This window comes from Triticum urartu, chromosome 6A (genome assembly GCF_056163025.1).
Source record: "Triticum urartu cultivar PI428250 chromosome 6A, HENAU_Tu73, whole genome shotgun sequence".
Classification (NCBI taxonomy): Eukaryota; Viridiplantae; Streptophyta; class Magnoliopsida; order Poales; family Poaceae; genus Triticum; species Triticum urartu.
The window spans coordinates 307011088-307036072 of record NC_141878.1 but is presented as its reverse complement, the minus strand read 5'-3'; positions in this window follow the sequence as shown (position 1 = coordinate 307036072).

The window sequence follows — 24985 nt, the reverse complement described above, 5'->3', positions numbered from 1 at the left end:
TTCGTTCTAGTTTTTCTTCTCGCTCATTTATCGGAATCAGGTGATTCAAGCGCCTGGAGTTTCGTTTCGAAACTGCCGTTCCGTCTAATCAACTTAAACAAGTTTTGCCCTGGTAAAATTTGACCTAGTTTCAACTTGCTAGAACCAAGTTGCTTCTTCCGCCGTTTGTTTTCTGTTTCTTTGTTCAGTTCGTTCTTTCTTTGCAACTGGAGTTCTTAAGTTGAATTACCTGGTTCGATCTCTTGTTCGAGTTTTACCTGTGCATTAGATGAGTACTTATTGTATGCTTGTTGTTTGTCTGCGATAGATCACCCGGATTGCGCCGCCTGTTACTTCGAAACCCTAGGTCTCGCGAATCATCAGCAAGGCAAGTAACACTTTGATCATACCTTTTCTACAACCCATGTTTTATTGCATTAGATCAATCCTCTCACATTGCATGATTAGGATCTAATTAAACTGTGGGATGGGAAGTAGATGAGGTAGTACCTATTACCTGTATTATTATGAAACCTTTGGGAGTTACTTCTATGTTTGCTTATTATGCCATGCTATGCTAGTAGACGTGGATTGGGTGAGTGATATCCATGACAGATGTGAGTTGATAATTTTAATGGTTTATCTAAGGTGGCAACTTAAACACACATCTGGGTGGATTGAGGCACCTGATGTCTATCAGGACTTGCCTGTTTTTTTGGACCGCCATCCAGGCTCAAAGGGATCATAAGATAATTCATGCTAGAAACTTCCGTGTGCAGCCACATGCCATTATGGGCTCTGGCATAGTTGACTAAGTTGTGCGAACTCTTACAGTGGTAGACTAGCAGATGTAGGGGTTGTAGGTGGTACGGTCTACCCGATCGTAAGGTGCTAGCGCTTTTGAAAGACTATGTCTCGGTCATCCGTTTCTCAAACACCATGTAGTGCGAGAAATCCAACGGAGGCGATCGAGTCTTGTGGGAAAAGTGCGCAAACCTCTGCAGAGTGTACAAACTAATCATGATTAGCTGTGCCCCCGGTTATGGACAACTTGAGTATCTAGTACTTGAATATCATGTGAATCTCATCATGTTACTTCTAATTAATGTTGTTGGGTTTTAATTATTTTTAATTGGGATTGAGAATGTTGTCAACCATTCTCAATGTTTAACAACCACCATGATAGTTAAATACACTTATTCCTTTGCAGTAGGGAAAAACTGGCTTTACGCAAAAACTGTAACCATAGAGCTTTCCACCAGCCATATATGCATATAGTATAGCTGTTTCATTCCATTACTCTCTATGTGTTACTTTGCCAGCATATTCCATGTGCTGACCCGTGTTCGGGCTGCAACGTTAATGTTGCAAACTTTTTAGACGACGATTGAGGTGTTTTTAGGTCGTGGTTCTATACTCAGTGATGTCGTTGGAGTTGATGGACCCATTTATCTTTCGAGTCTTCCGCTGTTATCGACATTAGATGGCCTTAAGCCATATTTATTGTAATAAGTTCTCTTTGAGACAACGATGTAATAAGTGTGTGATTGCCACTCTGCTATAAATCCTTCGATGTACTATGTGGTGTCAGCATTACTGATCCAGGGATGACACCCGAGCACAGTAGACTTGATCCATTCGGGTCGGGTCGCCACACTGTGATTCATCGCCGTCGTGGCTAGGGACATCGTGGCTTGCACCTGAGCTCATCATCGTGCTCGGGCTGCTCCCAGGAGACGAAGCAGCCACTAGAACGCCTTGCCGTGCATCGTAGCGCCACAGCTGTCGTTGCCCAAGCTCTGGCCGCCGCCGTTGAGGTCCCTGTCGCTGTTTCCGGCCACCCCAGCCGCTGACTTCAGCCCCGTTGGATGCGGAAGAACGCTAGCTACGCGTAGAGCCTCTTCGCCGCTTGTTTGGTCACCGGACGACAAAATCCGACGCCCTCCGCCGCGTCTACCGTCGCCGGCGTCGAGCCGTGGACCAAGTCCGGCGGGTTTGAACCCGTTGACCAGGGGTTTGACCTCCCCTGGTTGACTGACGTGTGGGACAGGCCCCTTTTTTAATTAGTGTTAGATTTAGTTAGTACTAATTAACTTAGTTAAGTAAATTAGACACTAACATGCGGGCCCAAGCTCTAATTAACTTAAGTTAGTTAGTTAGTCACTGACCAGTGGGTCCCACTGGTCAGGTTTGACCTGGACCGCGCCCTGTTGACTTCCTGACGTCACACCGACATCATGCTGACGTAGTAAATGCTTTCTGGTTTTTCTTATTCAGAAATGATTTAGAAATTCCAGAAAATAGTTAAAACTTCAAAAAATCATAGAAATTAAACCGTAACTCCAAATGAAATAATTTATATATGAAAAATTATCAGAAAAATTCAAGGAATCCATCTGTACCATTTTCATGCATGTTTGAGCAAGTTAACCTCACTGTTTAGGATGAAACATGATTAGGGAAAATTTCATAATAGGTTTGGAGTTGGAATTTGATATAGTTTTGAATTCCACTTCAATTAAAATGACTTTCTGTTGCATTAGCCCAAATCACAACATATTGCCATGTCATGATCATGCATCATATTGTTGCATTGCATTGATTGTATTCTTCCTTGTTTGCCGGTAATTGCCCCCTCTCAGTAGACGTTGTTTCCAACGACATGATCGATGACACCGATGAAGAGCTATTCTATCTTCAGAAGTGCCAGGCAAGCAAAACCCCCTTGTTCATTCCGATACAGTCCCACTCTCTCGCTCCTGCTCTCTTTTACTGCATTAGGGCAACACCGATTCAACTGTTACATGCTGCGGTAGTTGAACCCTTTCCTCTGCATGACCTGTCATTGCCACAGTAAATAGATGAAACCCACTAGCATGAGTAGGAGTTGTTTGAGCCCTGATGTGCCTACTCATTCATGCTTGTTGTCATGCCTGCTACTGCTTAGAGTTGAGTCAGGTCTGATTCATTGGGGATGAATTGGAATGGTGATGAACATGTCATACTGTTGAGAGCTAAGTGTGTGAACACGATTTGGGAAAGGTAGCGGTGAGAGGCCATGTAGGAGTACATGGTGGGTTGTCTCATTGCAGGCGTCCTCAGGAACTGAGTCCTGTGTTTGTGATCCATGAACAGTTACTACCACACATTGGGCTACGTGCGCTCCAAGCTCTCTCGACTTATTAATCAACCTGATCTCTGTCCAGGAGTTGCAACTAGTTTCTGGTGTTTGTAGGTAGTGCTAGTAGTCTACTAAGTGGCACCCGGTACAGGTGGGCTTGGGACAGACTAGGCACTGTGGCACGGTGTACCAAGTGGCACCCGGATGGTGGGCTTGGGAACCCTGCACACATCGTTTGGGGCCGTAAGCGACACCCTGGCCGGATCTCCTTGCGGATGGAACCCGAATAGGCGATAAACCTGGACGAGAGACTTGTGTGGTTAGTCAGGTCGTGGCTGACACCCTCGCCCGGCTTCCGCTTGAAGGTTGCCGAGGTACATGACGTGTACAGGGCGATAAGTGGCGAGAGTGTGTGTGAAGAAGTACACCCCTGCAGGGTTATCATTATCTATTTGAATAGCCGGATTCCTCGGATATGGAAACTTGTGAAAGTGGATACTCTAAAATGCGCAAGATAAGTGTAAGTGCTATAGATGGCGTTCTCGTAGGAAGACGGGAGCGGATCCATAGTAGTGGTATTGTTATGGTGAATATGTGGACTCGTGTGCGCCACCTCAAAAGAGTTACTTGCAGTCGTAGTTCAGGATAGCCACCGAGTCAAAGCTGGCTTGCTGCACTCAAACTCCACCAGCCCTTTATTGATACCGATGCATATGTAGTTAGTTCTGATGTAAGTCTTGTTGGGTACATTTGTACTCACGTTTGCCTATTTTATGTTTTGCAGAGAGACGTTAGTCTCGCTAGTAGTTCCGTGTGGACTTCGACGTTTAGCTTGATACCTCAGCTATGATCTTGTGCCCTCGGCAGGATCTGGTAGATAGTCAGGCTTCTCAGCCCTTTTCATTTGTAGTTGTATGTACTCAGACATGTTAAGCTTCCGCTTGTGCTTTGACTTGTATGCTCTGAATGTGGGGTCATGAGACCCATGTTTGTAATATCTGGCTCTTCGGAGCCTAATGAATAAATACTTTGAGTCGTAGAGTTATGTTGTGATGCCATGTTGTATTTACACATATCGAGCATATTGGGTGTATGATTGAAATGCTTGGTATGTGTGGGATCCGACAATCTAGTTGTTTATCCTCGGCAGCCTCTCTTATGGGGAAATGTAGTCTAGTGCTTCCTTGACCCATAGTAGTCCGCTACAGCCCGGTTCACCGGAGTCCGCTAGCCCAGCACTACTGCTCAGGACACTTGACTGGCCGGCATGTGTTTCACTTCGATCCTGTGTCTGTCCCTTCGGGGAAATGTCACGCGGTGACATCCGGAGTCCTGCCTAGCCTGCTACAGCCCGGGTTACCGGAGTCCTGTTAGCCCAGTGCTACAGCCCGGATTCACACGCTGCTGACCGACATGCTCGAAGTTGTTTCATGTATGCCTGTCCCCATGGGTTAGTGCCGCTTTGGGTTCACGACTAGCCATGTCGGCCCGGATTCTTTGTCATATGGATGCTAGCGACACTATCATATAGGTGAGCCAAAAGGCGCAAACGGTCCAGGGCCAGGTAAGGTGGCACCCATGGGAATACCATGCGTGGGGCCGCAAAGTGATATGATGTGTTACATGCTAGATCGGTGTGACTTAGGATCGGGGTCCTGACAGCGTTGGTATCAGAGCCTGACTGCCTGTAGGATTACCAAGCCAAACTGGTCGAAGTTGAGTCTAGAAATGTTTTAGTTATGTAAGGGAATTTATTGTGGGATGGAACGTAAGGCTCTGTTTACTCCTTTACCCTATGCCTTCTGATCTGAGTCAACCTCTTCTTTTCTACGGGGATTAAGAACTAGGCCTTCTCATCTATCTATCAGGCTGACGTGTTACTAATCCATAGACTTATAGGATTGATGGATTTAAGCCTCAGATCAGTTCCTACTACTTTCGTGTGTTCATAGTTGGTCTCGGAACCTTGATATTGTGCTTCTGAGTGGTTATGCCACCAATTTGCAGAATGTCTCAAAACTTTTTGAGCATTTACAGCCGTTATGCTGTCCGAGTCATCCCAGGTCTCTACATAGTCTGATGCAATTGCAAATCCTTTCTTTCCATTCCCGATGTCCTTTATGGTCAGAATAAGCACACTAACCGATGCGTTGAGGTAATTTATTGCCTTGACATATATGTTGGAGCTATTATTATGACCCTAGATGTTTTATGGAGTCACCTAGTAATCTAGCAATGCTTTGTGTTCCTGGTGTGATGATTCTGGCCACCATTCTCGAAAGCATTCCATGATGCCAATTAGTAGTAGGTATTCTACTCCTTGGTTTTGAACCCGAGATTCACCCTACCTCATGTTGTTAGTATTTGCTAGTTCCCTTAAGATACTAGTAACGTTTGCATTAGTCCTCGAGGTCCGTGGTAGTTCCTTCTTCCAAATACTACGAACCGCTTATGGCAGAAGTTCTTTGAACCAAAAGATCACAACCAGAGTGCTCTTGATGAGTTCTCCATTCTGCATTGTGAATCTTCCACTCCTACCCTTCTGCATGGGTTGTCCGGAAGAAATGTTGAGCTTTGCTCGACATACTAATCTATGCATCCACAACTCAGAAAGATATATGTCCCCTTGAGTTGTCCCTCTTCATTTGTATTCCGACCATCATCTATCAATTGATAGTCAAGAGTATGCGTGCATTCGTTCATCGGTGCCTATCATTCTCGTGGTCCGTCAAGCCATCCTATTCCAGAATGACTAGGAGAAACAAACTCCAGAACCTCATCCATATCTAGGATTGGGTCAAAGTAGTTGTATTCCACAGATCAAGATGCCAATCCAGTTTTTGTTCTGTTCTACCTTGGAGTGTTACCATCTTTATGTCAGGAGTGTCATGAGAATTGCACCACCTCTTATGAATTCTTGACGCAGTAATACTTCTTGCCATCATTGTTCATTCCTCGGTTCCGTGTTATTGTAACCGGAGTGCCAACAAGTGTACTGTGATGTGCGAAATCAATACTCCTAGCAACTCCGTTGCTTGGTAGTTAATGGACAATACTCTCATTCTTAGCGTGCTGGTTATTGAATCATCACCCTAAGGTTTATCATGCTACCTAGTCCTTATTTCTGGTGCACACTTCGATCAATGAGTTAGGATCATGTCAATCCATCACTCTCTTGATCACATCGTCTTGCCCTGAAAAGCAAGATTGTTCTCGAGCTTAGTAACATATCGGTGGTTTGTGACTTTCCGATTATCTTCTCGGAAGTGTTACCAGGTTGTCGCCTGACCGTTATGTTGAGCTCGTGATCAAGCTGGTTTCTTGTAAACCACCCCTTCTCCAAGAATCTGTGTCGGATACCCTGAGCAAGTTGGTTAAGCTAAACAACAACTTGGAGAGTTGAAAAATAAAAGCTTGTCCGACTCAGTTTATTCCAAAGGGATATCTTGCGTGTGTGTGCGTGTGTGTTGAAGAAAGATGATATCTTCATCAATTGATCCTCGTGATCAATTGTCAGTGCTATTATCTTACCCAAACTTTGATTTGAGTGTGGGCTATAGTCAAATCAAATCAGAACCAACGATATTCGTAATGTTGTTTTACTCGTGGTTGATTCCTTGAGCATACATCATTATATTCTTTGGGTCTGACCAATGCTATCACCGTGTCCACTTAATTATGGAATTCCATTTATATGGAAACCTGGATGAATTGTTGTTGAGCCCATCGACAACATCCATGTCCTCTCCATGATTTTGTCGAACATTAAGCGAGTGTTGGAAACTTTTGAAAGCATCTCTTCATGCTAGCTCATGAAGCATATGTTGGATGAAAGAAGTGACTTCCTCTGATTCACGTGCAATTGGTGCAAGTTGCCGCCTTGAGTTCGAGAAAGTTAGTTTTGCTTCCTCTGGAATCATCCCAAGTCAGTCATGCACATGCGGAGTATTCCATGGTCTGATAGACTGATCATCTTCATTCCATATGAATTCCATAGCACACTAAGCCACTGATTGACCTGTTCCAGGAAAAGGAGTTGTTGTGCTATCCTAGGTCATGCACAAGATTTCGATATCCTCAATGATGGTTCCCCACCAGAACTAGGTAGTGTTTTATTATAAGACTACCATGTGTTCATACTTGTCTGGGACAACGTGTTCACATGTTGTAGCAGAACTAGCTCATGTTTTGAAGCTTGCTATCGCAGTTCATTCCCCGAGAATCTCGCAACGTCGTCTCGTTGATTTGTGTTGCAAACTTTCATTTTCCTTTCTAGACTCGATGAGTCTGGAATATCCTGACACCAACCAGATCTGAATCTCAGGCAGATATGATGGTTGGAGCATTTTCCAAGAACTATAATATTGGTTCCTCGATAACCGGTAAAGTAGATGTTGTGGCCAACACATCCAGCCGGAAGACCTATTATTGTAGTATCTCGATTGAAGAAAGTTGGCCACCTCCCCATGAGGATTTCGTAGGATTTATCTCCATAGTTAATCCTTACGGATTCTTGTGCTCCCGAACTCCGACCTTTTACTTGATGTCCTAGATACCAAACCATATCAATAAATGGGTTATCCTAGCACATCAAGGAGAACATTAGAAGCGGAGTGCTAAATGTCTCTCGGTCGATCGTCCAGATTTTGTTCCCTTGGCCTCGCTAAGGTGAAATCTGAGAAAGTGTTATCTTCCTTTGCATCTGCATCATCCATCACCATTCATCATGGTGGTATGTTGTGTTGCCAGGATCCTTGACACGGATATTGGTAAAACCTTGATGAATATGGAGATGCTCAAGTTCTTGATAGCACGCGCAAGCACTAGGTTTTACCGTTGGCGTCAACTAGGATTTGCTTCCAGTTTCCTCGGTTATGTTATAACCTTTTCAAACAGTGGATTCACTCTCGACTGTTGAGTTCTTCCCCAGTTACCAGAATCATTCCCAACATTTGCATTTTGTTCCCAGCTTGCACCTCAATAGTTGTTGTTCAGGATCATCTTCAAAAGTGGACTTACCATGGGTCCCATCCATTTCCGATGATAAGCAAAATCATCCATTGTGTTGTCTTCAACAAGGGAGTCCACATCATCCTTTCTAGTCCAAGTATGTCATTCTTTTGAACTCCTTCAAATGATCGATTGTGATTGCCTTAGGCTGGTATAAAGAGTTTCAATGATCTCCGAATCAAAAGTAATTCTTTTTGCCACTTAAGGGAATAATTCTACGAGTCACCTTCCCCGAGGTATCACGTTATGAAATCATGGCAAATATCTCCTTGCTACTTTGAAATTCATGCTCCATCTTATTCGAGTATGGAATTGTTGCCTACCTAGTGAACCTTCGCCATCCGTTTCACTCCATCCCTCTAGGTGTATGCTTCGTGTCTCAGCTCGAGAGATGTTACTATGTCTCATTCCATGAGTTGATCTTGTGATCATTAAGATGATCCTAAGTTGCTCGAACCTCAGGAAGGTCGATTCTTCTTAAATTCTCCCTTTCCACTCGTTGTCATGTTGGATGTAGTTCTCAAAGCAAGACGTCGAGATCAAGGTGATGCAATGAATCAACATCCTCTAGAAAGACATCTGGATCGTGAAGATTGTGATAGCTTGTGTCCCTCTGTCTTCTTACCTCATGACTTGAATCTTGGGATGAGATTCTTGTTTAGTAGGGGTGAGCTGTCACATCCCTAGCTTCTGGTGTTGCCTAGTGTTTGCATCTTGCTTGCATCATGTTTAAATTTCTGAAACTTGAATTGAGCATTGTTGAAACCTCAGAAATCTGATTAAAAGAAGGGCAAGCACCCTTTAAATAGCATTCTGTGACTCCAAAATGCCCTAAAATAGTTTTGTGAATTTTGGCAAGAGTTATATATCAAACCAAAATTCTGGAACATTTTTAAGGAATTATTTTTGGGACTCTGAATTTAAATCAATAAGTATTTGACTTTTGGATTATATTCAATTATATAGAATATATTTTAAAAGGCCCTGAAATTATTTATGTGCCTTTGGAATAGTCCATAATGGCAACATACAAATATTCAGAAGGTTTTGCCCTGCTTTGATTTACTTGTGATTTTGAATCAGTGGCAAAATGATTAAATAAAAGGAAAACAACACAGGTAATAAAACAGAGCAGTTTTTACCTGGCCTCACCTGTGAAGCCCACCAGAGAGGCCAGCCCACCTACGCGACCCGCTACTGTACCGGCCTAGCCCACCTCCACCTCCTCGTCGTCTTCCTCCCCTCGCCCCGAAGCAGCTGCGTTCCAGCAGTAGCGCACACAGGAGCTCCACCTCCTGCTTGCCACGGAGGCGCCCCCGAGCCCATCCGACGCGCCTGGAGAAGCCCCGCGGACCTCCTCCCTCACTCCCCCATCTCTCTGGTGCCTCTCTCCCTCTCTAGCCCTGCTCCACGCGCAGCCCGAGCAACCACCGAGCGCCTCGCAGCGTGCCGACGAGCTCCAGCGCAGCCACCCCGCACGCCTCGCCTCGTCGTTCGGTCCCCTAGCTTCGCCTCGATGCCGTGGAGTCGCACGCTAAAGAACGCGACCATGGGAGCCCCTACAACACCGCCTGCATCGCCTTCTTCTCCCTCCGGCCGCCGAGATCGCTGGCAATGCCACGACGCCGTCCGTGCTTCCTCGAGCCCATTTCGACGCCCCCTACAACCGCGGTGAGCTCTGCCACCGTTTCCCCCTGACCCCGTGGTCTATCCCTCGTCGTAGACGTTGCCCCCATGAGCTCCGAAGCTCGCCGGTGCAGTGATTCATCGCCGTCGTGGCTAGGGACACCGTGGCTTGCACCTGAGCTCATCATCGTGCTCGGGTTGCTCCCAGGAGACGAACGCGGCCACTAGAACGCCTTGCCGTGCATCGTAGCGCCACAGCTGTCATTGCCCAAGCTCTGGCCGCCGCCGTTGAGGTCGTTGTCGCCGTTTCCGGCCACCCCAGCCGCTGACTTCAGCCCCGTTGGATGCGGAAGAACGACAGCTATGCGTAGAGCCTCTCCGCCGCTTGTTTGGTCACCGGACGAAAAAATCCGACGCCCTCCGCCGCGTCTGCTATTGCCGGCGTCGAGCCGTGGACCAAGTACGGCGGGTTTGAACCCGTTGACCAGGGGTTTGACCTCCCCTGGTTGACTGACGTGTGGGACAGGCCCCTTTTTTAATTAGTGTTGGATTTAGTTAGTACTAATTAACTTAGTTAAGTAAATTAGACACTGACATGCGGGCCCAAGCTCTAATTAACTTAAGTTAGTTAGTTAGTCACTGACCAGTGGGTCCCACTGGTCAGGTTTGACCTGGACCGTGCCCTATTGACTTGCTGACGTCACACCGACATCATGCTGACGTAGTAAATGCTTTTCTGGTTTTTCTTATTCAGAAATGATTTAGAAATTCCAGAAAATAGTTAAAACTTCAAAAAAATCATAGAAATTAAACTGTAACTCCAAATGAAATAATTTATATATGAAAAATTATCAGAAAAATTCAAGGAATCCATCTGTACCATTTTCATGCATGTTTGAGCAAGTTAACCTCACTGTTTAGGATGAAACATGATTAGGGAAAATTTCATAATAGGTTTGGAGTTGGAATTTGATATAGTTTTGAATTCCACTTCAATTAAAATGACTTTCTGTTGCATTAGCCCAAATCATAACATATTGCCATGTCATGATCATGCATCATATTGTTGCATTGCATTGATTGTATTCTTCCTTGTTTGCCGGTAATTGCCCCCTCTCAGTAGACGTTGTTTCCAACGACATGATCGATGACACCGATGAAGAGCTATTCTATCTTCAGAAGTGCCAGGCAAGCAAAACCCCCTTGTTCATTCTGATACAGTCCCACTCTCTCGCTCCTGCTCTCTTTTACTGCATTAGGGCAACAACGATTCAACTGTTACATGCTGCGATAGTTGAACCCTTTCCTCTCCATGACCTGTCATTGCCACAGTAAATAGATGAAACCCACTAGCATGAGTAGGAGTTGTTTGAGCCCTGATGTGCCTACTCATTCATGCTTGTTGTCATGCCTGCTACTGCTTAGAGTTGAGTCAGGTCTGATTCATCTGGGATGAATTGGAATGGTGATGAACATGTCATACTGTTGAGAGCTAAATGTGTGAACACGATTTGGTAAAGGTAGCGGTGAGAGGCCATGTAGGAGTACATGGTGGGTTGTCTCATTGCAGACGTCCTCAGGAACTGAGTCCTGTGTTTGTGATCCATGAACAGTTACTACCACACATTGGGCTCCGGGCGCTCCAAGCTCTCTCCACTTATTAATCAACCTGATCTCTGTCCAGGAGTTGCAACTAGTTTCTTGTGTTTGGGACAGACTAGGCACTGTGGCACGGTGTACAAAGTGGCACCCGGATGGTGGGCTTGGGAACCCTGCACACATCGTTTGGGGTCGTAAGCGACACCCCGGCCGGATCTCCTTGCGGATGGAATGTGAATAGGCGATAAACCTGGACGAGAGACTTGTGTGGTTAGTCAGGTCGTGGCCGACACCCTCGCCCGGCTTCCGCTTGAAGGTTGCCGAGGTACTTGATGTGTACAGGGCGATAAGTGGCGAGAGCGTGTGTGAAGAAGTACACCCCTGCAGGGTTATCATTATCTATTCGAATAGCCGGATTCCTTGGATATGGAAACTTGGACCCCTTGCATAGTTCATAGACAAGTGAAAGTGGATACTCTAAAATGCGCAAGATAAGTGTGAGTGATATGGATGGCGTTCTCGTAGGGAGACGGGAGCGGATCCATAGTAGTGGTATTGTTATGGTGAATATGTGGACTCGTGTGCGCCACCTCAAAAGAGTTACTTGTAGTCGTAGTTCAGGATAGCCACTGAGTCAAAGCTGGCTTGCTGCAGTCAAACTCCACCACCCCTTTATTGATACCGATGCATATGTAGTTAGTTCTGATGTAAGTCTTGCTGGGTACATTTGTACTCATGTTTGCCTATTTTATGTTTTGCAGAGAGACGTCAGTCTCGCTAGTAGTTCCGTGTGGACTTCGACGTTTAGCTTGATACCTCAGCTACGATCTTGTGCCCTCGGCAGTATCTGGTAGATAGTCAGGCTTCTCAGCCTTTTTCATTTGTAGTTGTCTGTACTCAGACATGGTAAGCTTCCGCTTGTGCTTTGACTTGTATGCTCTGAATGTGGGGTCATGAGACCCATGTTTGTAATATCTGGCTCTTCGGAGCCTAATGAATAAATACTTTGAGTCATAGAGTTATGTTGTGATGCCATGTTGTATTTACACATATCGAGCATATTGGGTGTATGATTGAAATGCTTGGTATGTGTGGGATCCGACAATCTAGTTGTTTATCCTCGGCAACCTCTCTTATGGGGAAATGTAGTCTAGTGCTTCCTTGAGCCATAGTAGTCCGCTACAGCCCGGTTCACCGGTGTCCTGCTAGCCCAGCACTACTGCTCAGGACACTTGAATGGCCGGCATGTGTTTCACTTCGTTACTGTGTCTGTCCCTTCGGGGAAATGTCACGCGGTGACTTCCGGAGTCCTGCCTAGCCTGCTACAGCCCGGGTTACCAGAGTCCTGTTAGCCCAATGCTACAGCCCGGATTCACACGCTGCTGACCGACATGCTCGAAGTTGATTCATGTATGCCTGTCCCCATGGGTTAGTGCCGCTTTGGGTTCACGACTAGCCATGTCGGCCCGGATTCTTTGTCATATGGATGCTAGCGACACTATCATATACGTGAGCCAAAAGGCGCAAACGGTCCCGGGCCAGGTAAGGTGGCAGCCGTGGGAATACCGCGCGTGAGGCCGCAAAGTGATATGATGTGTTACATGCTAGATCGGTGTGACTTAGGATCGGGGTCCTGACAAAAACCATCATTACCTGTGATCGTGGGGGCGCTGGTTGGCCTTCTCCTGCTATAAATGAGGACGGGGGCGGAGCCCCCGTCCCCCACTTCTTCCCATTCCACTTGCTTCTTTTTCCCCCGCTCTACTGCTAGTAGTAACTTCAATGGCGCCGATCTGAAGGTTCTCAGCTGACGAGAAGGGAAAGATTCCCCTCGACATGTCGGCGCTGCTTCCACCGAAGAAGAGGTCGGTCCACCATCGTGACGTTGCGGCGATGCAGGTGGTGACGAGGCCTTGGTGTGAGCGGCCTCCTCCTGGGTATCCACTGCCCTTGCACGCCCAAGCCGAGGGCTCGGGAGGAAGGAGCAACGAGCATCGGCGCGTGCACCGCCGCCAAGGTTGACGCGCTGCGGTGACGAGCGTCGTCGCTCCTGGAGTCCATCTCGCGGGCTCCTCACGCGAGCTTGTGCTACCGGCGGCGATGTCCCCAAGCTCCTGGATCCGCTTCCCGTGCTTCTTCTCTGACGTGATGCCACCAAGGGGGCCTCTCGAACTCTGGTTGCAGCATGCCGACTGCGACGCTCCGGCGACCGAAGCAGAGGTTGAAGCAGTCTCCATCGGCAAGATCTTCATGACCCGTGGCTGGGGCGAGGTCGCGCGGGTATGCCGTGCGGAGGGCGCCCTCGCGATCCACTTCGAGTACGATGGCGCCTCCACGCTGCTCTTTAAGGTCTTCGACACGGAGGGTCGCCGCTTGGAGTGTTACCCTGAAGGGGAGCGCCAGGATGAGGCGCGCCCCGCTCGTTGCTGCTCCAGCAGCATCGACTCTACGAGACTCCGGAGAAAAGCAACGATAGCAATGTGCCCCCGAGATCTCGCTGCGCTCGGAGCAGGGCCGCAAAGTCCGGCCGCCGCCGTCGCTGATCTGGATGGGGTTGGCGCCGGCCTCCCACGGCCCACTTTTGATTATGGTGTCGGCCACGGGGTGTGTAGATATGATTCTCCTAGGTTCTCGTCTTTTGTTCCCTGCGAGGAATCGAGAAGTACCCTGTGGGGGCGTGTAAAGAGTCTGCAATGTCTTTTGTCGATATTATCCCAATTATGGAAGCCTTTTGAGCGCAAGTCCTATTTAGGCTCGGTCTTCCCTTTCCAATCTTGCGACAGCTTCTTGCTCTACGCTGACAGGTCCCAGTCCCTAGGCAAGCTTCAGCCATCGCTGGTATGCCAGGTCGTGTGCCGTGGTCAAGGCCAGGAGGTGAGTGGCCCGAGGTGCAGTAAGAGCTCCTGAGGCGTGATGCTCAGGGGGTCCCCTTTAGCGCTCAAGCAGCCGTGGTAAGATAAGAAAGGGAGGCGACGTTGCCGTAACAGGGCTGCAGCAAGCGTGTCCCCTAGGTTCCAACGATTAGTTGATCTGAGCCCGTGAATTATCTTGGTGGTCCGGGGTCGATTCTTCATAATGTGCCAGACCTGTGCGCGAGCATCCACAGCGTAGCTTGGTCAGGCCCATACAAGCCTTCCCCTTTCCTATTCTCTCCTTTGTGCTCTACGTCCTCAGGTCCCGGCCCTCGAGCGAGCACAGCCTCCACTGGTATGCTAGGTCGCGTGCCGTGGTCAAGGCCAGGGGTGAGGGCTGGAGAGCCAGTAAGAGCTCCTGAGTCGCGATGCTCAGGAGCCCCCTTTTAACGTGCAAGCAGATTACTTGGAAGAGGTGGGAGCTCGTGGTGCCGCCTGGTGTTATCCTCGTGATATTCCTGCGAGCCAGCACAAGGAAGAACACGATCTGCCGTTATGGTTACCAGCCTGCCGCTGGTTGCTCCGCGAGGGGGTGAAGGCACTAAGGGCCCGGTGAGGTGACGTGCGCGGGGCGTGCCGCGAGCCAGAGCTCGACCTGTCAGGTTTTTCGACGTGGCAGGGACGGACCTGTGCACCAGCGTCGTGCCGGCGTGAGGAGGCCACGTGGGAGGCGACGATTGAGTAGGTAGTAATCATAGGTAGATTAAACATGAGTGTAGCAGGCTTAAGTAAGTGCATGGGAGATACGTGCCACTGGGTCAGGCCTGAGCGGCTTGGGGATGATGCAGCCTGAGGGGCGCTCCCAACAAGGTAAGTTAAAGACATAAAAAGGATACATGCCATAGGGACAGACCCAAGCGGCCTCGGAATGATGCAGCCCGAGGGGCGATCCCAGCTAAATGAACTTGGAAAATGTCACCTGGTTATGTTGACGAAGGAGAGTTGGGGCAGCTGAAGGTGCGCAACGAAGGGGTTGCTCCTCACGAGCCACCGGGGCCCTGAGCCTCAGGAGGCTCTGGGGGCTCAGGTGGTTCCTTGAGGACCGTCTCCATCTCCATCAGGACGACATGGTGCCTGGCCTCCTGAGCCGCTAGGATGCGCCGCAAGTTGCGCTGGTAGGCGGACGACACGCTCGGCAGGCCCTCGCAGAGTCCCACATGCGAAGGCCAGAAAATCTCCTGAGAAGCGGCCCTGTTGAGCCCTGGAACATCGATGCAGATGCGTAGCCCAGCATCCTCGCCTGGATGGGAAGTTGTGCCTCATGAGCGGCGCTTGCCGCGCATGGCCCTTGTGTCTTGCAATTCCTGTGTGGTCTTGGTGATGAACTCCTGATCGGTGGGCAATCCTTGCCCTATGCCATCCTGAGGGAAACGTGCCATGAAGCACGCCTCCAAGTGGTGCCCAAGCGCCTCCCTCGTGATGTGGGCAAGGTCTGAGGCCTTCCAGACGAAAGCCCACGAGCCCTGCCCGAGAAGGGCGCTGGGCGTGCCTTCCTATGCGATGGAGGGAGGCGCCCCGGGAGCGGGCGCTGATCCTGATGAGGCTCCGGCTGTGACGCCACCCTCCTGAGGTCCTGCACGGTGCAACTTCTTCTTCTTCTTGGGGCTGACCTCAGGAGGGCCCTCGCCCTTGCTATCGGGGTCGTCGATTGCTGCAGCTTGGAAGGCACGCTCGAGGGAGCACACCGCATCTCTTTCTTCACATGGGACCGTGATGATCCCACCGTTTCCCGGCATCTTGAGGACATTGTAGCCATGATGGGTCACTGCCATGAACTTGGCCAGGGCTGGATACCCGAGGATGGCATTGTACAGCAGACGGATGTGCGTGACGTCGAAGTCGATGAGCTTGGTGCGGTAGTTCTTGCGTTCCCCGAAGGTGACAGGGAGGCGGACCTTCCCTATCGGTGTAGTGGAACTGTCGGTCATTCCTGAGAAAGGCTTGGTAAGCTGAAGCTGGTCATATGGCACTTGGAGGTTGTCGAACGTGTCGACGGACAGGACGTTGAGCCTTGCGCCGCCGTCGATAAGGGTCTTGGTAACTTGCACGTTGCTGATGACTGGGGAGCAAAGCATCGGGAGGGCGCCAGCGGTAGCTGCGCACTTGAGCTGATCCGCCGAGTTGAACATGATGGGGCACTGGGACCATCTGAGCGGGCGTGTGGCTTCAAGCTTGGGGATGACTGCATTCACTTCACGAGCAAACTGCTTGAATATACGCTGTGAGGCTGGGGCCTGGGCTCCGCCCAAATGCAAGCGATAGCACGCGGTTCCTGGAAGCCCCCAGCCCCCTCATCTTGATGGTGTTCGTCATTCCTTCTTGGCGGTGGCGGCCGCGGAGGGAGTCCGGCGTTGCCTTGAGGACGATCCTCATGAGGCTGATCCCTGCTACCTCTTGAGCACTGCGTTGGTTTTCCCCGAAGAGGAAGGGATGATGCAGCAAAGTATTTCCCTCACTTTTTGAGAACCAAGGTATCAATTCAGTAGGAGGCTACGCGTGAGTCCCTCATACCTGCACAAAACAAATAAATCCTCGCAACCAGCGCGAATAGGGGTTGTCAATCCCTACACAGCCACTTACGAGAGTGAGATCTGATAGATATGATAAGATAATATTTTTGGTATTTTTGTGATAAAGATGCAAAGTGAAATAAAGGCAAAGTAAAGAGCAAAGGAAATAACTAAGTAGTAGGAGATTAATATGATAAAGATAGACCTAGGGGCCATAGGTTTCACTAGTGGCTTCTCTCAAGAGCATAAGTATTCTACTGTGGGTGAACAAATTATTGTTGAGCAATTGACAGAATTGAGCATAATTATGAGAATATCTAGGCATGATCATGTATAAAGGCATCACGTCCGAGACAAGTAGCCCATCGTTGGAATATACACGGCCATTATGAGAATATCTCGAGAGCATAAGTATTCTCGAGGGCATTTTGAGGAAGCCCATTGTTGGAATATACAAGCCAAGTTCTATAATGAAAAATTCCCACTAGTATATGAAAGTGATAACATAGGAGACTCTCTATCATGAATATCATGGTGCTACTTTGAAGCACAAGTGTGGTAAAAGGATAGTAGCATTGTCCCTTCTCTCTTTTTCTCTCAATTTTTTTATTTGGGCCTTTTCTCTTTTTTATGGCCTCTTTTTTTCGTCTGGAGTCTCATCCCGACTTGTGGGGGAATCATAGTCTCCATCATTCTTTCCTCCCTGGGGCAATGCTCTAATAATGATGATCATCACACTTTTATTTTTCTTACAACTCAACAATTACAACTCGATACTTAGAACAAAATATGACTCTATATGAATGCCTCCGGCGGTGTACCGGGATATGCAATGACTCATGAGTGACATGTATGAAAGAATTATGAACGGTGGCTTTGCCACAAATACGATGTCGACTACATGATCATGCTAAGCAATATGACAATGATGGAGTGTGTCATAATAAACGGAACGGTGGAAAGTTGCATGGCAATATATCTCGGAATGGCTATGGAAATGCCATAATAGGTAGGTATGGTGGCTGTTTTGAGGAAGGTATATGGTGGGTGTATGATATCGGCGAAAGGTGCGCGGTATTAGAGAGGCTAGCAAAGGTTGAAGGGTGAGAGTGCGTATAATCCATGGACTCAACATTGGTCATAAAGAACTCATATACTTATTGCAAAAATCTACAAGTTATCAAAGAAAAGTATTACACGCATGCTCCTAGGGGGGTAGATTGGTAGGAAAAGACCATCGCTCATCCCCGACTGCCACTCATAAGCAAGACAATCAAAAAATAAATCATGCTCCGACTTCATCACATAACGGTTCACCATACGTGCATGCTACGGGAATCACAAACTTTAACACAAGTATTCTTCAAATTCACAACTACTCAACTAGCACAACTTTAATATCACCATCTTCATATCTCAAAACAATTATCAAGCATCAAACTTCTCATAGTATTCAACACACTCATAAGAAAGTTTTATTACTAATCTTGTATACCAAGCATATTAGGATTTTAAGCAAATTACCATGATATTTAAGACTCTCAAAATAATCTAAGTGAAGAATGAGAGATCAATAGTTTCTATAAAACAAATCCACCACCGTGCTCTAAAAGATATAAGTGAAGTACTAGAGCAAAACTACATAACTCAAAAGATATAAGCGAAGCACATAGAGTATTCTAACAAATTCCAAATCAGGTATGGCTCTCTCAAAAGGTGTGTAAAGCAAGGATGATTGTGGTAAACTAAAAAGTAAAGACTCAAATCATACAAGACGCTCCAAGCAAAACACATATCATGCGGCGAATAAAAATATAGCTCCAAGTTACCGATAGAAGTAGACGAAAGAGGGGATGCCTTCCGGGGCATCCCCAAGCTTTGGATTTTAGGTGTCCTTAGATTATCTTGGGGGTGCCATGGGCATCCCCAAGCTTAGGATCTTGCCACTCCTTGTTCCATAATCCATCAAATCTTTACCCAAAACTTGAAAACTTCACAACACAAAACTTAAAGTAGAAAATCCCGTGAGCTCCGTTAGCGAAAGAAAACAAAAGACCACTTCAAGGTACTGTAATGAAATCATTATTTATTTATATTGGTGTTATACCTACTGTATTCCAACTTCTCTATGGTTTATAAACTATTTTACTAGCCATAGATTCATCAAAATAAGCAAACAACACATGAAAAACAGAATCTGTCAAAAACAGAACAGTCTGTAGTAATCTGTAGCTAGCGCAAGATCTGGAACCCCAAAAATTATAAAATAAATTGCTGGACGTGAGGAATTTATCTATTAATCATCTGAAAAAGAATTAACTAAATAGAACTTTCCAAATAAAAATTGCAGTAGTTCTCGTGAGCGCTAAAGTTTCTTCTTTTTTACAGCAAGTGTAACAAGACTTTCCCCAAGTCTTCCCAACGGTTCTACTTGGCACAAACACTAATTAAACACAAAAAAAACAACCTAAACAGAGGTTAGATAAATTATTTATTACTAAACATGAGCAAAAATCAAGGAATAAAAATAAAATTGGGTTGCCTCCCAACAAGCGCTATCGTTTAACGCCCCTAGCTAGGCATAACAAGCAAGGATAGATCTAGGTATTGCCATCTTTGGTAGGCAATCCATAAGTGGCTATCATAATAGATTCATAAGATAATTTAATTTTATTTCTAGGAAAGTGTTCCATGCCTTTCCATAATGAAAATTGGAATCTAATATTTCCTTCCTTCATATCAATAATTGCACCAATCGTTCTAAGGAATGGTCTACCGAGAATAATAGGACATGAAGGATTGCAATCTATGTCAAGAACAATAAAATCTACGGGAACATAATTCCTATTTGCAACAATAAGAACATCATTAATTCTTCCCATAGGTTTCTTAATAGTGGAATCCGCAAGGTGCAAGTTTAAAGAGCAATCATCAAAATCACGGAAACCTAACAAATCACACAAAGTCTTCGGAATTGTGGAAACACTAGCACCCAAATCACATAAAGCATAGCATTCATGATCTTTAATTTTAATTTTAATAGTTGGTTCCCACTCATCATAAAGCTTTCTAGTGATAGAAACTTCCAATTCAAATTTTTCTTCATAAGATTGCATCAAGGCATCAACGATATGTTTAGTAAACGCTTTATTTTGACTATAAGCATGAGGAGAATTTAGCATGGATTGCAAAAAGGAAATACAATCAATCAAAGAGCAATTTTCATAGTTAAATTCCTTGAAATCCATAATAGTGGGTTTAGCATCTAGGGTTTTAATTTCTTCAATCCCACTTTTATCAATTTTAGCATCAAGATCAAAAAATTCTGAATTCTTAGAACGCCTTCTAGGTAAAGGTGGATCATATCAGCCCCATCATTATCAAGATTCATATTTCAAAACAAAGATTTAATAGGGGACACATCAATAACTTTTAGATCTTCATCTTTATTTTCATAGGAACTAGAAGAACACGCTCTTATAAAGGCATCTTTCTTAGCATGCATCCTAGCGGTTCTTTCTTTGCACTCATCAATGGAAATTCTCTTGGCTTTGAGAGACTCATTGATATCATGCTTAGGTGGAATAGATCTAAGTTTCAAAGAATCAACATCAAGAGAAATTCTATCAACGTTCCTAGGAATTCTTTAAAATTAAATCAAAGCATTAAAATTCTTTTGCGAAGTAATAAATTCTTTAATATTAGATTCAAAATCACAGGGCATCTTATTATAATTTACATAGGAATTGCTGTAGGAATTACCATAATTATTAGAGGGATTACTAGGATAAGGCCTAGGATTAAAATTTCGTCTATACGCGTTGTTACCAAAATTGTTCCTACCAACAAAATTCACATCCATAGATTCATCATTATTCTCAATCAAAGTAGAAAAGGGCATATCATTAGTATCATAAGAAACACTCTTATTAGCAAATAATTTCATAAGTTCATCCATCTTTCCACTCAAAACATTAATTTCTTCTATCGCATGCACCTTTTTATTAGTAGATCTTTCAGTATGCCATTGAGAATAATTAGCCATAATATTATCTAGGAGATTAGTAGCTTCTCATAATGTGATTTCCATAAAAGTGCCTCCCGCGGCCGAATCTAAAAGATTTCTAGAAGCAAAATTCAATCTGGCATAAAAAAATTGTATAATCATCCACAAATTCAAACCATGAGTAGGGCAATTATGTATCATTAGTTTCATTCTCTCCCAAGCTTGTGCAACATGTTCATGATCAAGTTGCTTAAAATTCATAATATCCTTTCTCAAAGAGATGATCTTAGCGGTAGGAAAATACTTAGAGATAAAAGCATCTTTGCACTTATTCCATGAATCAATACTATTTTTAGGCAAAGACGAAAACCAAGCTTTAGCATGATCTCTAAGTGAAAAAGGAAATAGCTTCAATTTAACAATATCATTATCCACATCTTTCTTCTTTTGCATATCACACAAATCAACGAAGCTATTTAGATGGGTAGCAGCATCTTCACTAGGAAGGCCGGAAAACGGATCTTTCATGACAAGATTCAGTAAAGCAGTATTAATTTCACAAGATTCAGCATCGGTAAGAGGAGCAATCGGAGTGCTAATAAAATCATTGTTGTTGGTATTGGTGAAGTCACATAATTTAGTATTATCTTGAGCCATCGTGACAAGCAAGCAAACTAACACACAAGCAAAGAAAAAGCAAGCGGGCAAAAAGAGGCAAATAGAGAAAGAGATGGAGGATAGATAGAGAGAGAGAGGGCGAATAAAACGACAAGGGTGAAGTGGGGAAGAGGAAAACGAGAGGCAAATGGCAAATAATGTAATGCGGGAGATAAGGGTATGTGATGGGTACTTGGTATGTTGACTTTTGCGTAGACCTCCCTGGCAACGGCGCCATAAATCCTTCTTGCTACCTCTTGAGCACTGCGTTGGTTTTCCCTGAATAGGAAGGGATGATGTAGCAAAGTAGCATAAGTATTTCCCTCAGTTTTTGAGAACCAAGGTATCAATCCAGTAGGAGCCTACGCGTGAGTCCCTCGTACCTGCAAAAAAAAAAATCCTCGCAACCAACGCGAATAGGGGTTGTCAATCCCTACACGGCCACTTACGAGAGTGAGATCTGATAGATATGATAAGATAATATTTTTGGTATTTTTGTGATAAAGATGCAAAGTAAAATAAAGGCAAAGTAAAGAGCAAAGGAAATAACTAAGTAGTAGGAGATTAATATGATAAAGATAGACCCGGGGGCCATAGGTTTCACTAGTGGCTTCTCTCGAGAGCATAAGTATTCTACGGTGAGTGAACAAATTACCATTGAGCAATTGACATAATTGAGCATAATTATGAGAATATCTAGGCATGATCATGTATATAGGCATCACGTCCGAGACAAGTAGACCGACTCCTACCTGCATCTACTACTATTACTCCACTCATCGACCGCTATCCAGCATGCATCTAGAGTATTAATTTAAAAAATAGAGTAATGCCTTAAGCAAGATGACATGATGTAGAGGGATAAACTCATTCAATATGATGAAAACCCCATCTTGTTATCCTCGATGGCAACAATACAATACGTGCCTTGCTCCCCTACTGTCACTGGGAAAGGACACCGCAAGATTGAACCCAAAGCTAAGCACTTCTCCCATTGCAAGAAAGATCAATCTAGTAGGCCAAACCAAACTGATAATTCGAAGAGACTTGAAAAGATAACCAATCATACATAAAATAATTCAGAGAAGATTCAAATATTGTTCATAGATAGACTTGATCATAAACCCACAATTCATCGGTCTCAACAAACACACTGCAAAAAGAAGATTACATCGAATAGTTCTCCACAAGAGAGGGGGAGATCATTGTATTGAGATCCAAAAAGAGAGAACAAGCCATCTAGCTAATAACTATGGACCCGTAGGTATGAGGTAAACTACTCACACTTCATCGAAGGGGCTATTGTGTTGATGTAGAAGCCCTCCGTGATCGATGCCCCCTCCGACGGAGCTCCGGAACAGGCCCCAAGATGGGATCTCGTGGATACAGAAAGTTGCGGCTGTGGAATTAGGTTTTTGGCTTCGTATCTGATCTTTTGGGGGTACGTAGGTATATATAGGAGGAAGGAGTACGTCGGTGGAGCAACAGGGAGCCCACGAGGGTGGAGGGCGCGCCTGGGGGGGTAGGCGCGCCCCCCTACCTCGTGGCATCCTCTTTTGTGTCTTGACGTAGGGTCCAAGTCTCCCGGGTCTTGTTTGTTGAGAAAATCACGTTCCCGAAGGTTTCATTCCGTTTGGACTTCGTTTGATATTCCTTTTCTTCGAAACCCTAAAACAGGCAAAAAACAGCAATTCTGGGCTGGGCCTCCGGTTAATAGGTTAGTCCGAAAAATAATATAAAAGTGGATAATAAAGCCCAATAATGTCCAAACCAGTAGATAATATAGCATGGAGAAATCAAAAAGTATAGATACGTTGGAGACGTATCAATCCCTCCAGGCGCCCTCGCGAGGCTGATCCTGCCAGCGGTCCTCACGAGACCAGTCGCGCCACTCCTAGCGCAGGCCACGGTCGTCCCAGCATCCGCCATGATGTCCTCCTCCTCGGTCGTAGCCCCGGTCGCCGCGCTCGGGGCGTCGACCGAAGCGTCCTTCGCAAATGGCTCTGAGCTCTTGACAGTCGCTGGTGTTGTTGGTATTCAGGTTGTGGAAGGCGCAGAACGGACGGCTGCTCTTGGATGACTTTGGTTGGTCTCTGCCATGCTTGGTGTCTGGTTCCGCTGCGAGCACGGCTGCTCCCTTGCGCTTCACATCCTTGGCCTTGGCTTTCTTCTCCTCCGGGTCTGCGGCTGGGAGCTCAAGGAGGGAGAGGCGCCCCTCCTCAGCTCTTACGCACTTGGTCGCCAGGTTGAACAATTCCAGGGACGTGCACAGCTCCTCGTGGATAGCGAGCTCTTCCTTCATCTTGACGTCATGGACGCCATCAGAGAACACAGAGATGATGGCCTCGTCCGTCACCTTGGGGATCTTGAGGCGGACGTTGTTGAAGTGATGGATGTACTTCTGGAGGGTCTCACCCGGTTGCTGCCTGACGCGGCGCAGGTCACCCGCAGCCCGCGGGCGATCGCGAGTGCCCTCGAAGTTGGCGACGAAGCGGTTGCGCATCTCGTCCCAGGAGGAGATCGAGCCCGGTGGCAGGTTCAGGAGCCAGGAGCGGGCGCCATCCTTGAGAGCCATGGGAAACCAGTTCGCCATGACTTTCTCGCCACCGTTGGCTGCTTCAATGCTCAGCTCGTAGAGCTGCAAGAACTCCGCAGGGTCGGGGGTGCGGTCGTAGAGAGGAGGCAGATCCGGCTTGAACTTGCCCGGCCAGGCGATGCTACTTAGCTCGGGGGGAAAGTGCGGCAGCCGGCTATGGTCACTGGGGCCCGCCTTGGGGGTGGAGCTTGGTCTCGATGGGGTCCGCGCCCTACCACTATAGGTGGCGTGCGGTCTTGCTGCCGCAGCCGGTCCTGGCGTGCTGGCCCGAGGAGCGGCGGAGCATTTTCTTGTGGTTGAGAGACTTCTTGACAGCTTCTTTCTTCACGCGCGGGTGCGGGACGCGGCAGGTCGCGTCATGGAACCGCACGCCTTGGCGCCGTCTTGGGGCAGAGGTGGTGGAGGCGCTCCGTGAGCTACGTCGCCCGTAGCTGGCGGAGGGCGAGGCAAAGAGAGGGACGGCGCAGGGGAGCCCCTGCGATGCGGACAAGCTCGGCGATGCGGTCGAGCCAGTCCTCGTAGAGGTCGTCGACCGGTCGGTAGCGCAGGAGCTCGTGCGCCATGAGGAGCGCGGACCGTGCGTCCATGGGAGGGCGACATGCATGGGAAGAAAAACCGACGGGGTCAGCGATGGAGTGGCGGTGCGGCTGTCCCGCCGCACCGAGGGGTGCAGCGAGGATGCTTGCTGCTCGTTCCCCGCCGGGCCGGTGGCGGCGTTGGCGGCAGGCAACGGGGAACGATGAGGTGGCCCGCCGATGGGGGCCGTCTGAGCGACACAGGCGGCGAGGGCAGCCCGGCGCTCAGCACGAGCGCGGCACGCGTCTGCCATGGAGACGACGGAGCAACGTGGCGCGGAGCGACGGAAGGAAGCTTCGGCGCACCCCTACCTGGCGCGCCAAATGTCGGATCACGGGTTCAGGCAAAACCCTCGAGCTTTGAACACTGGGGTGTGCGCGAAGGTTTTCTCCC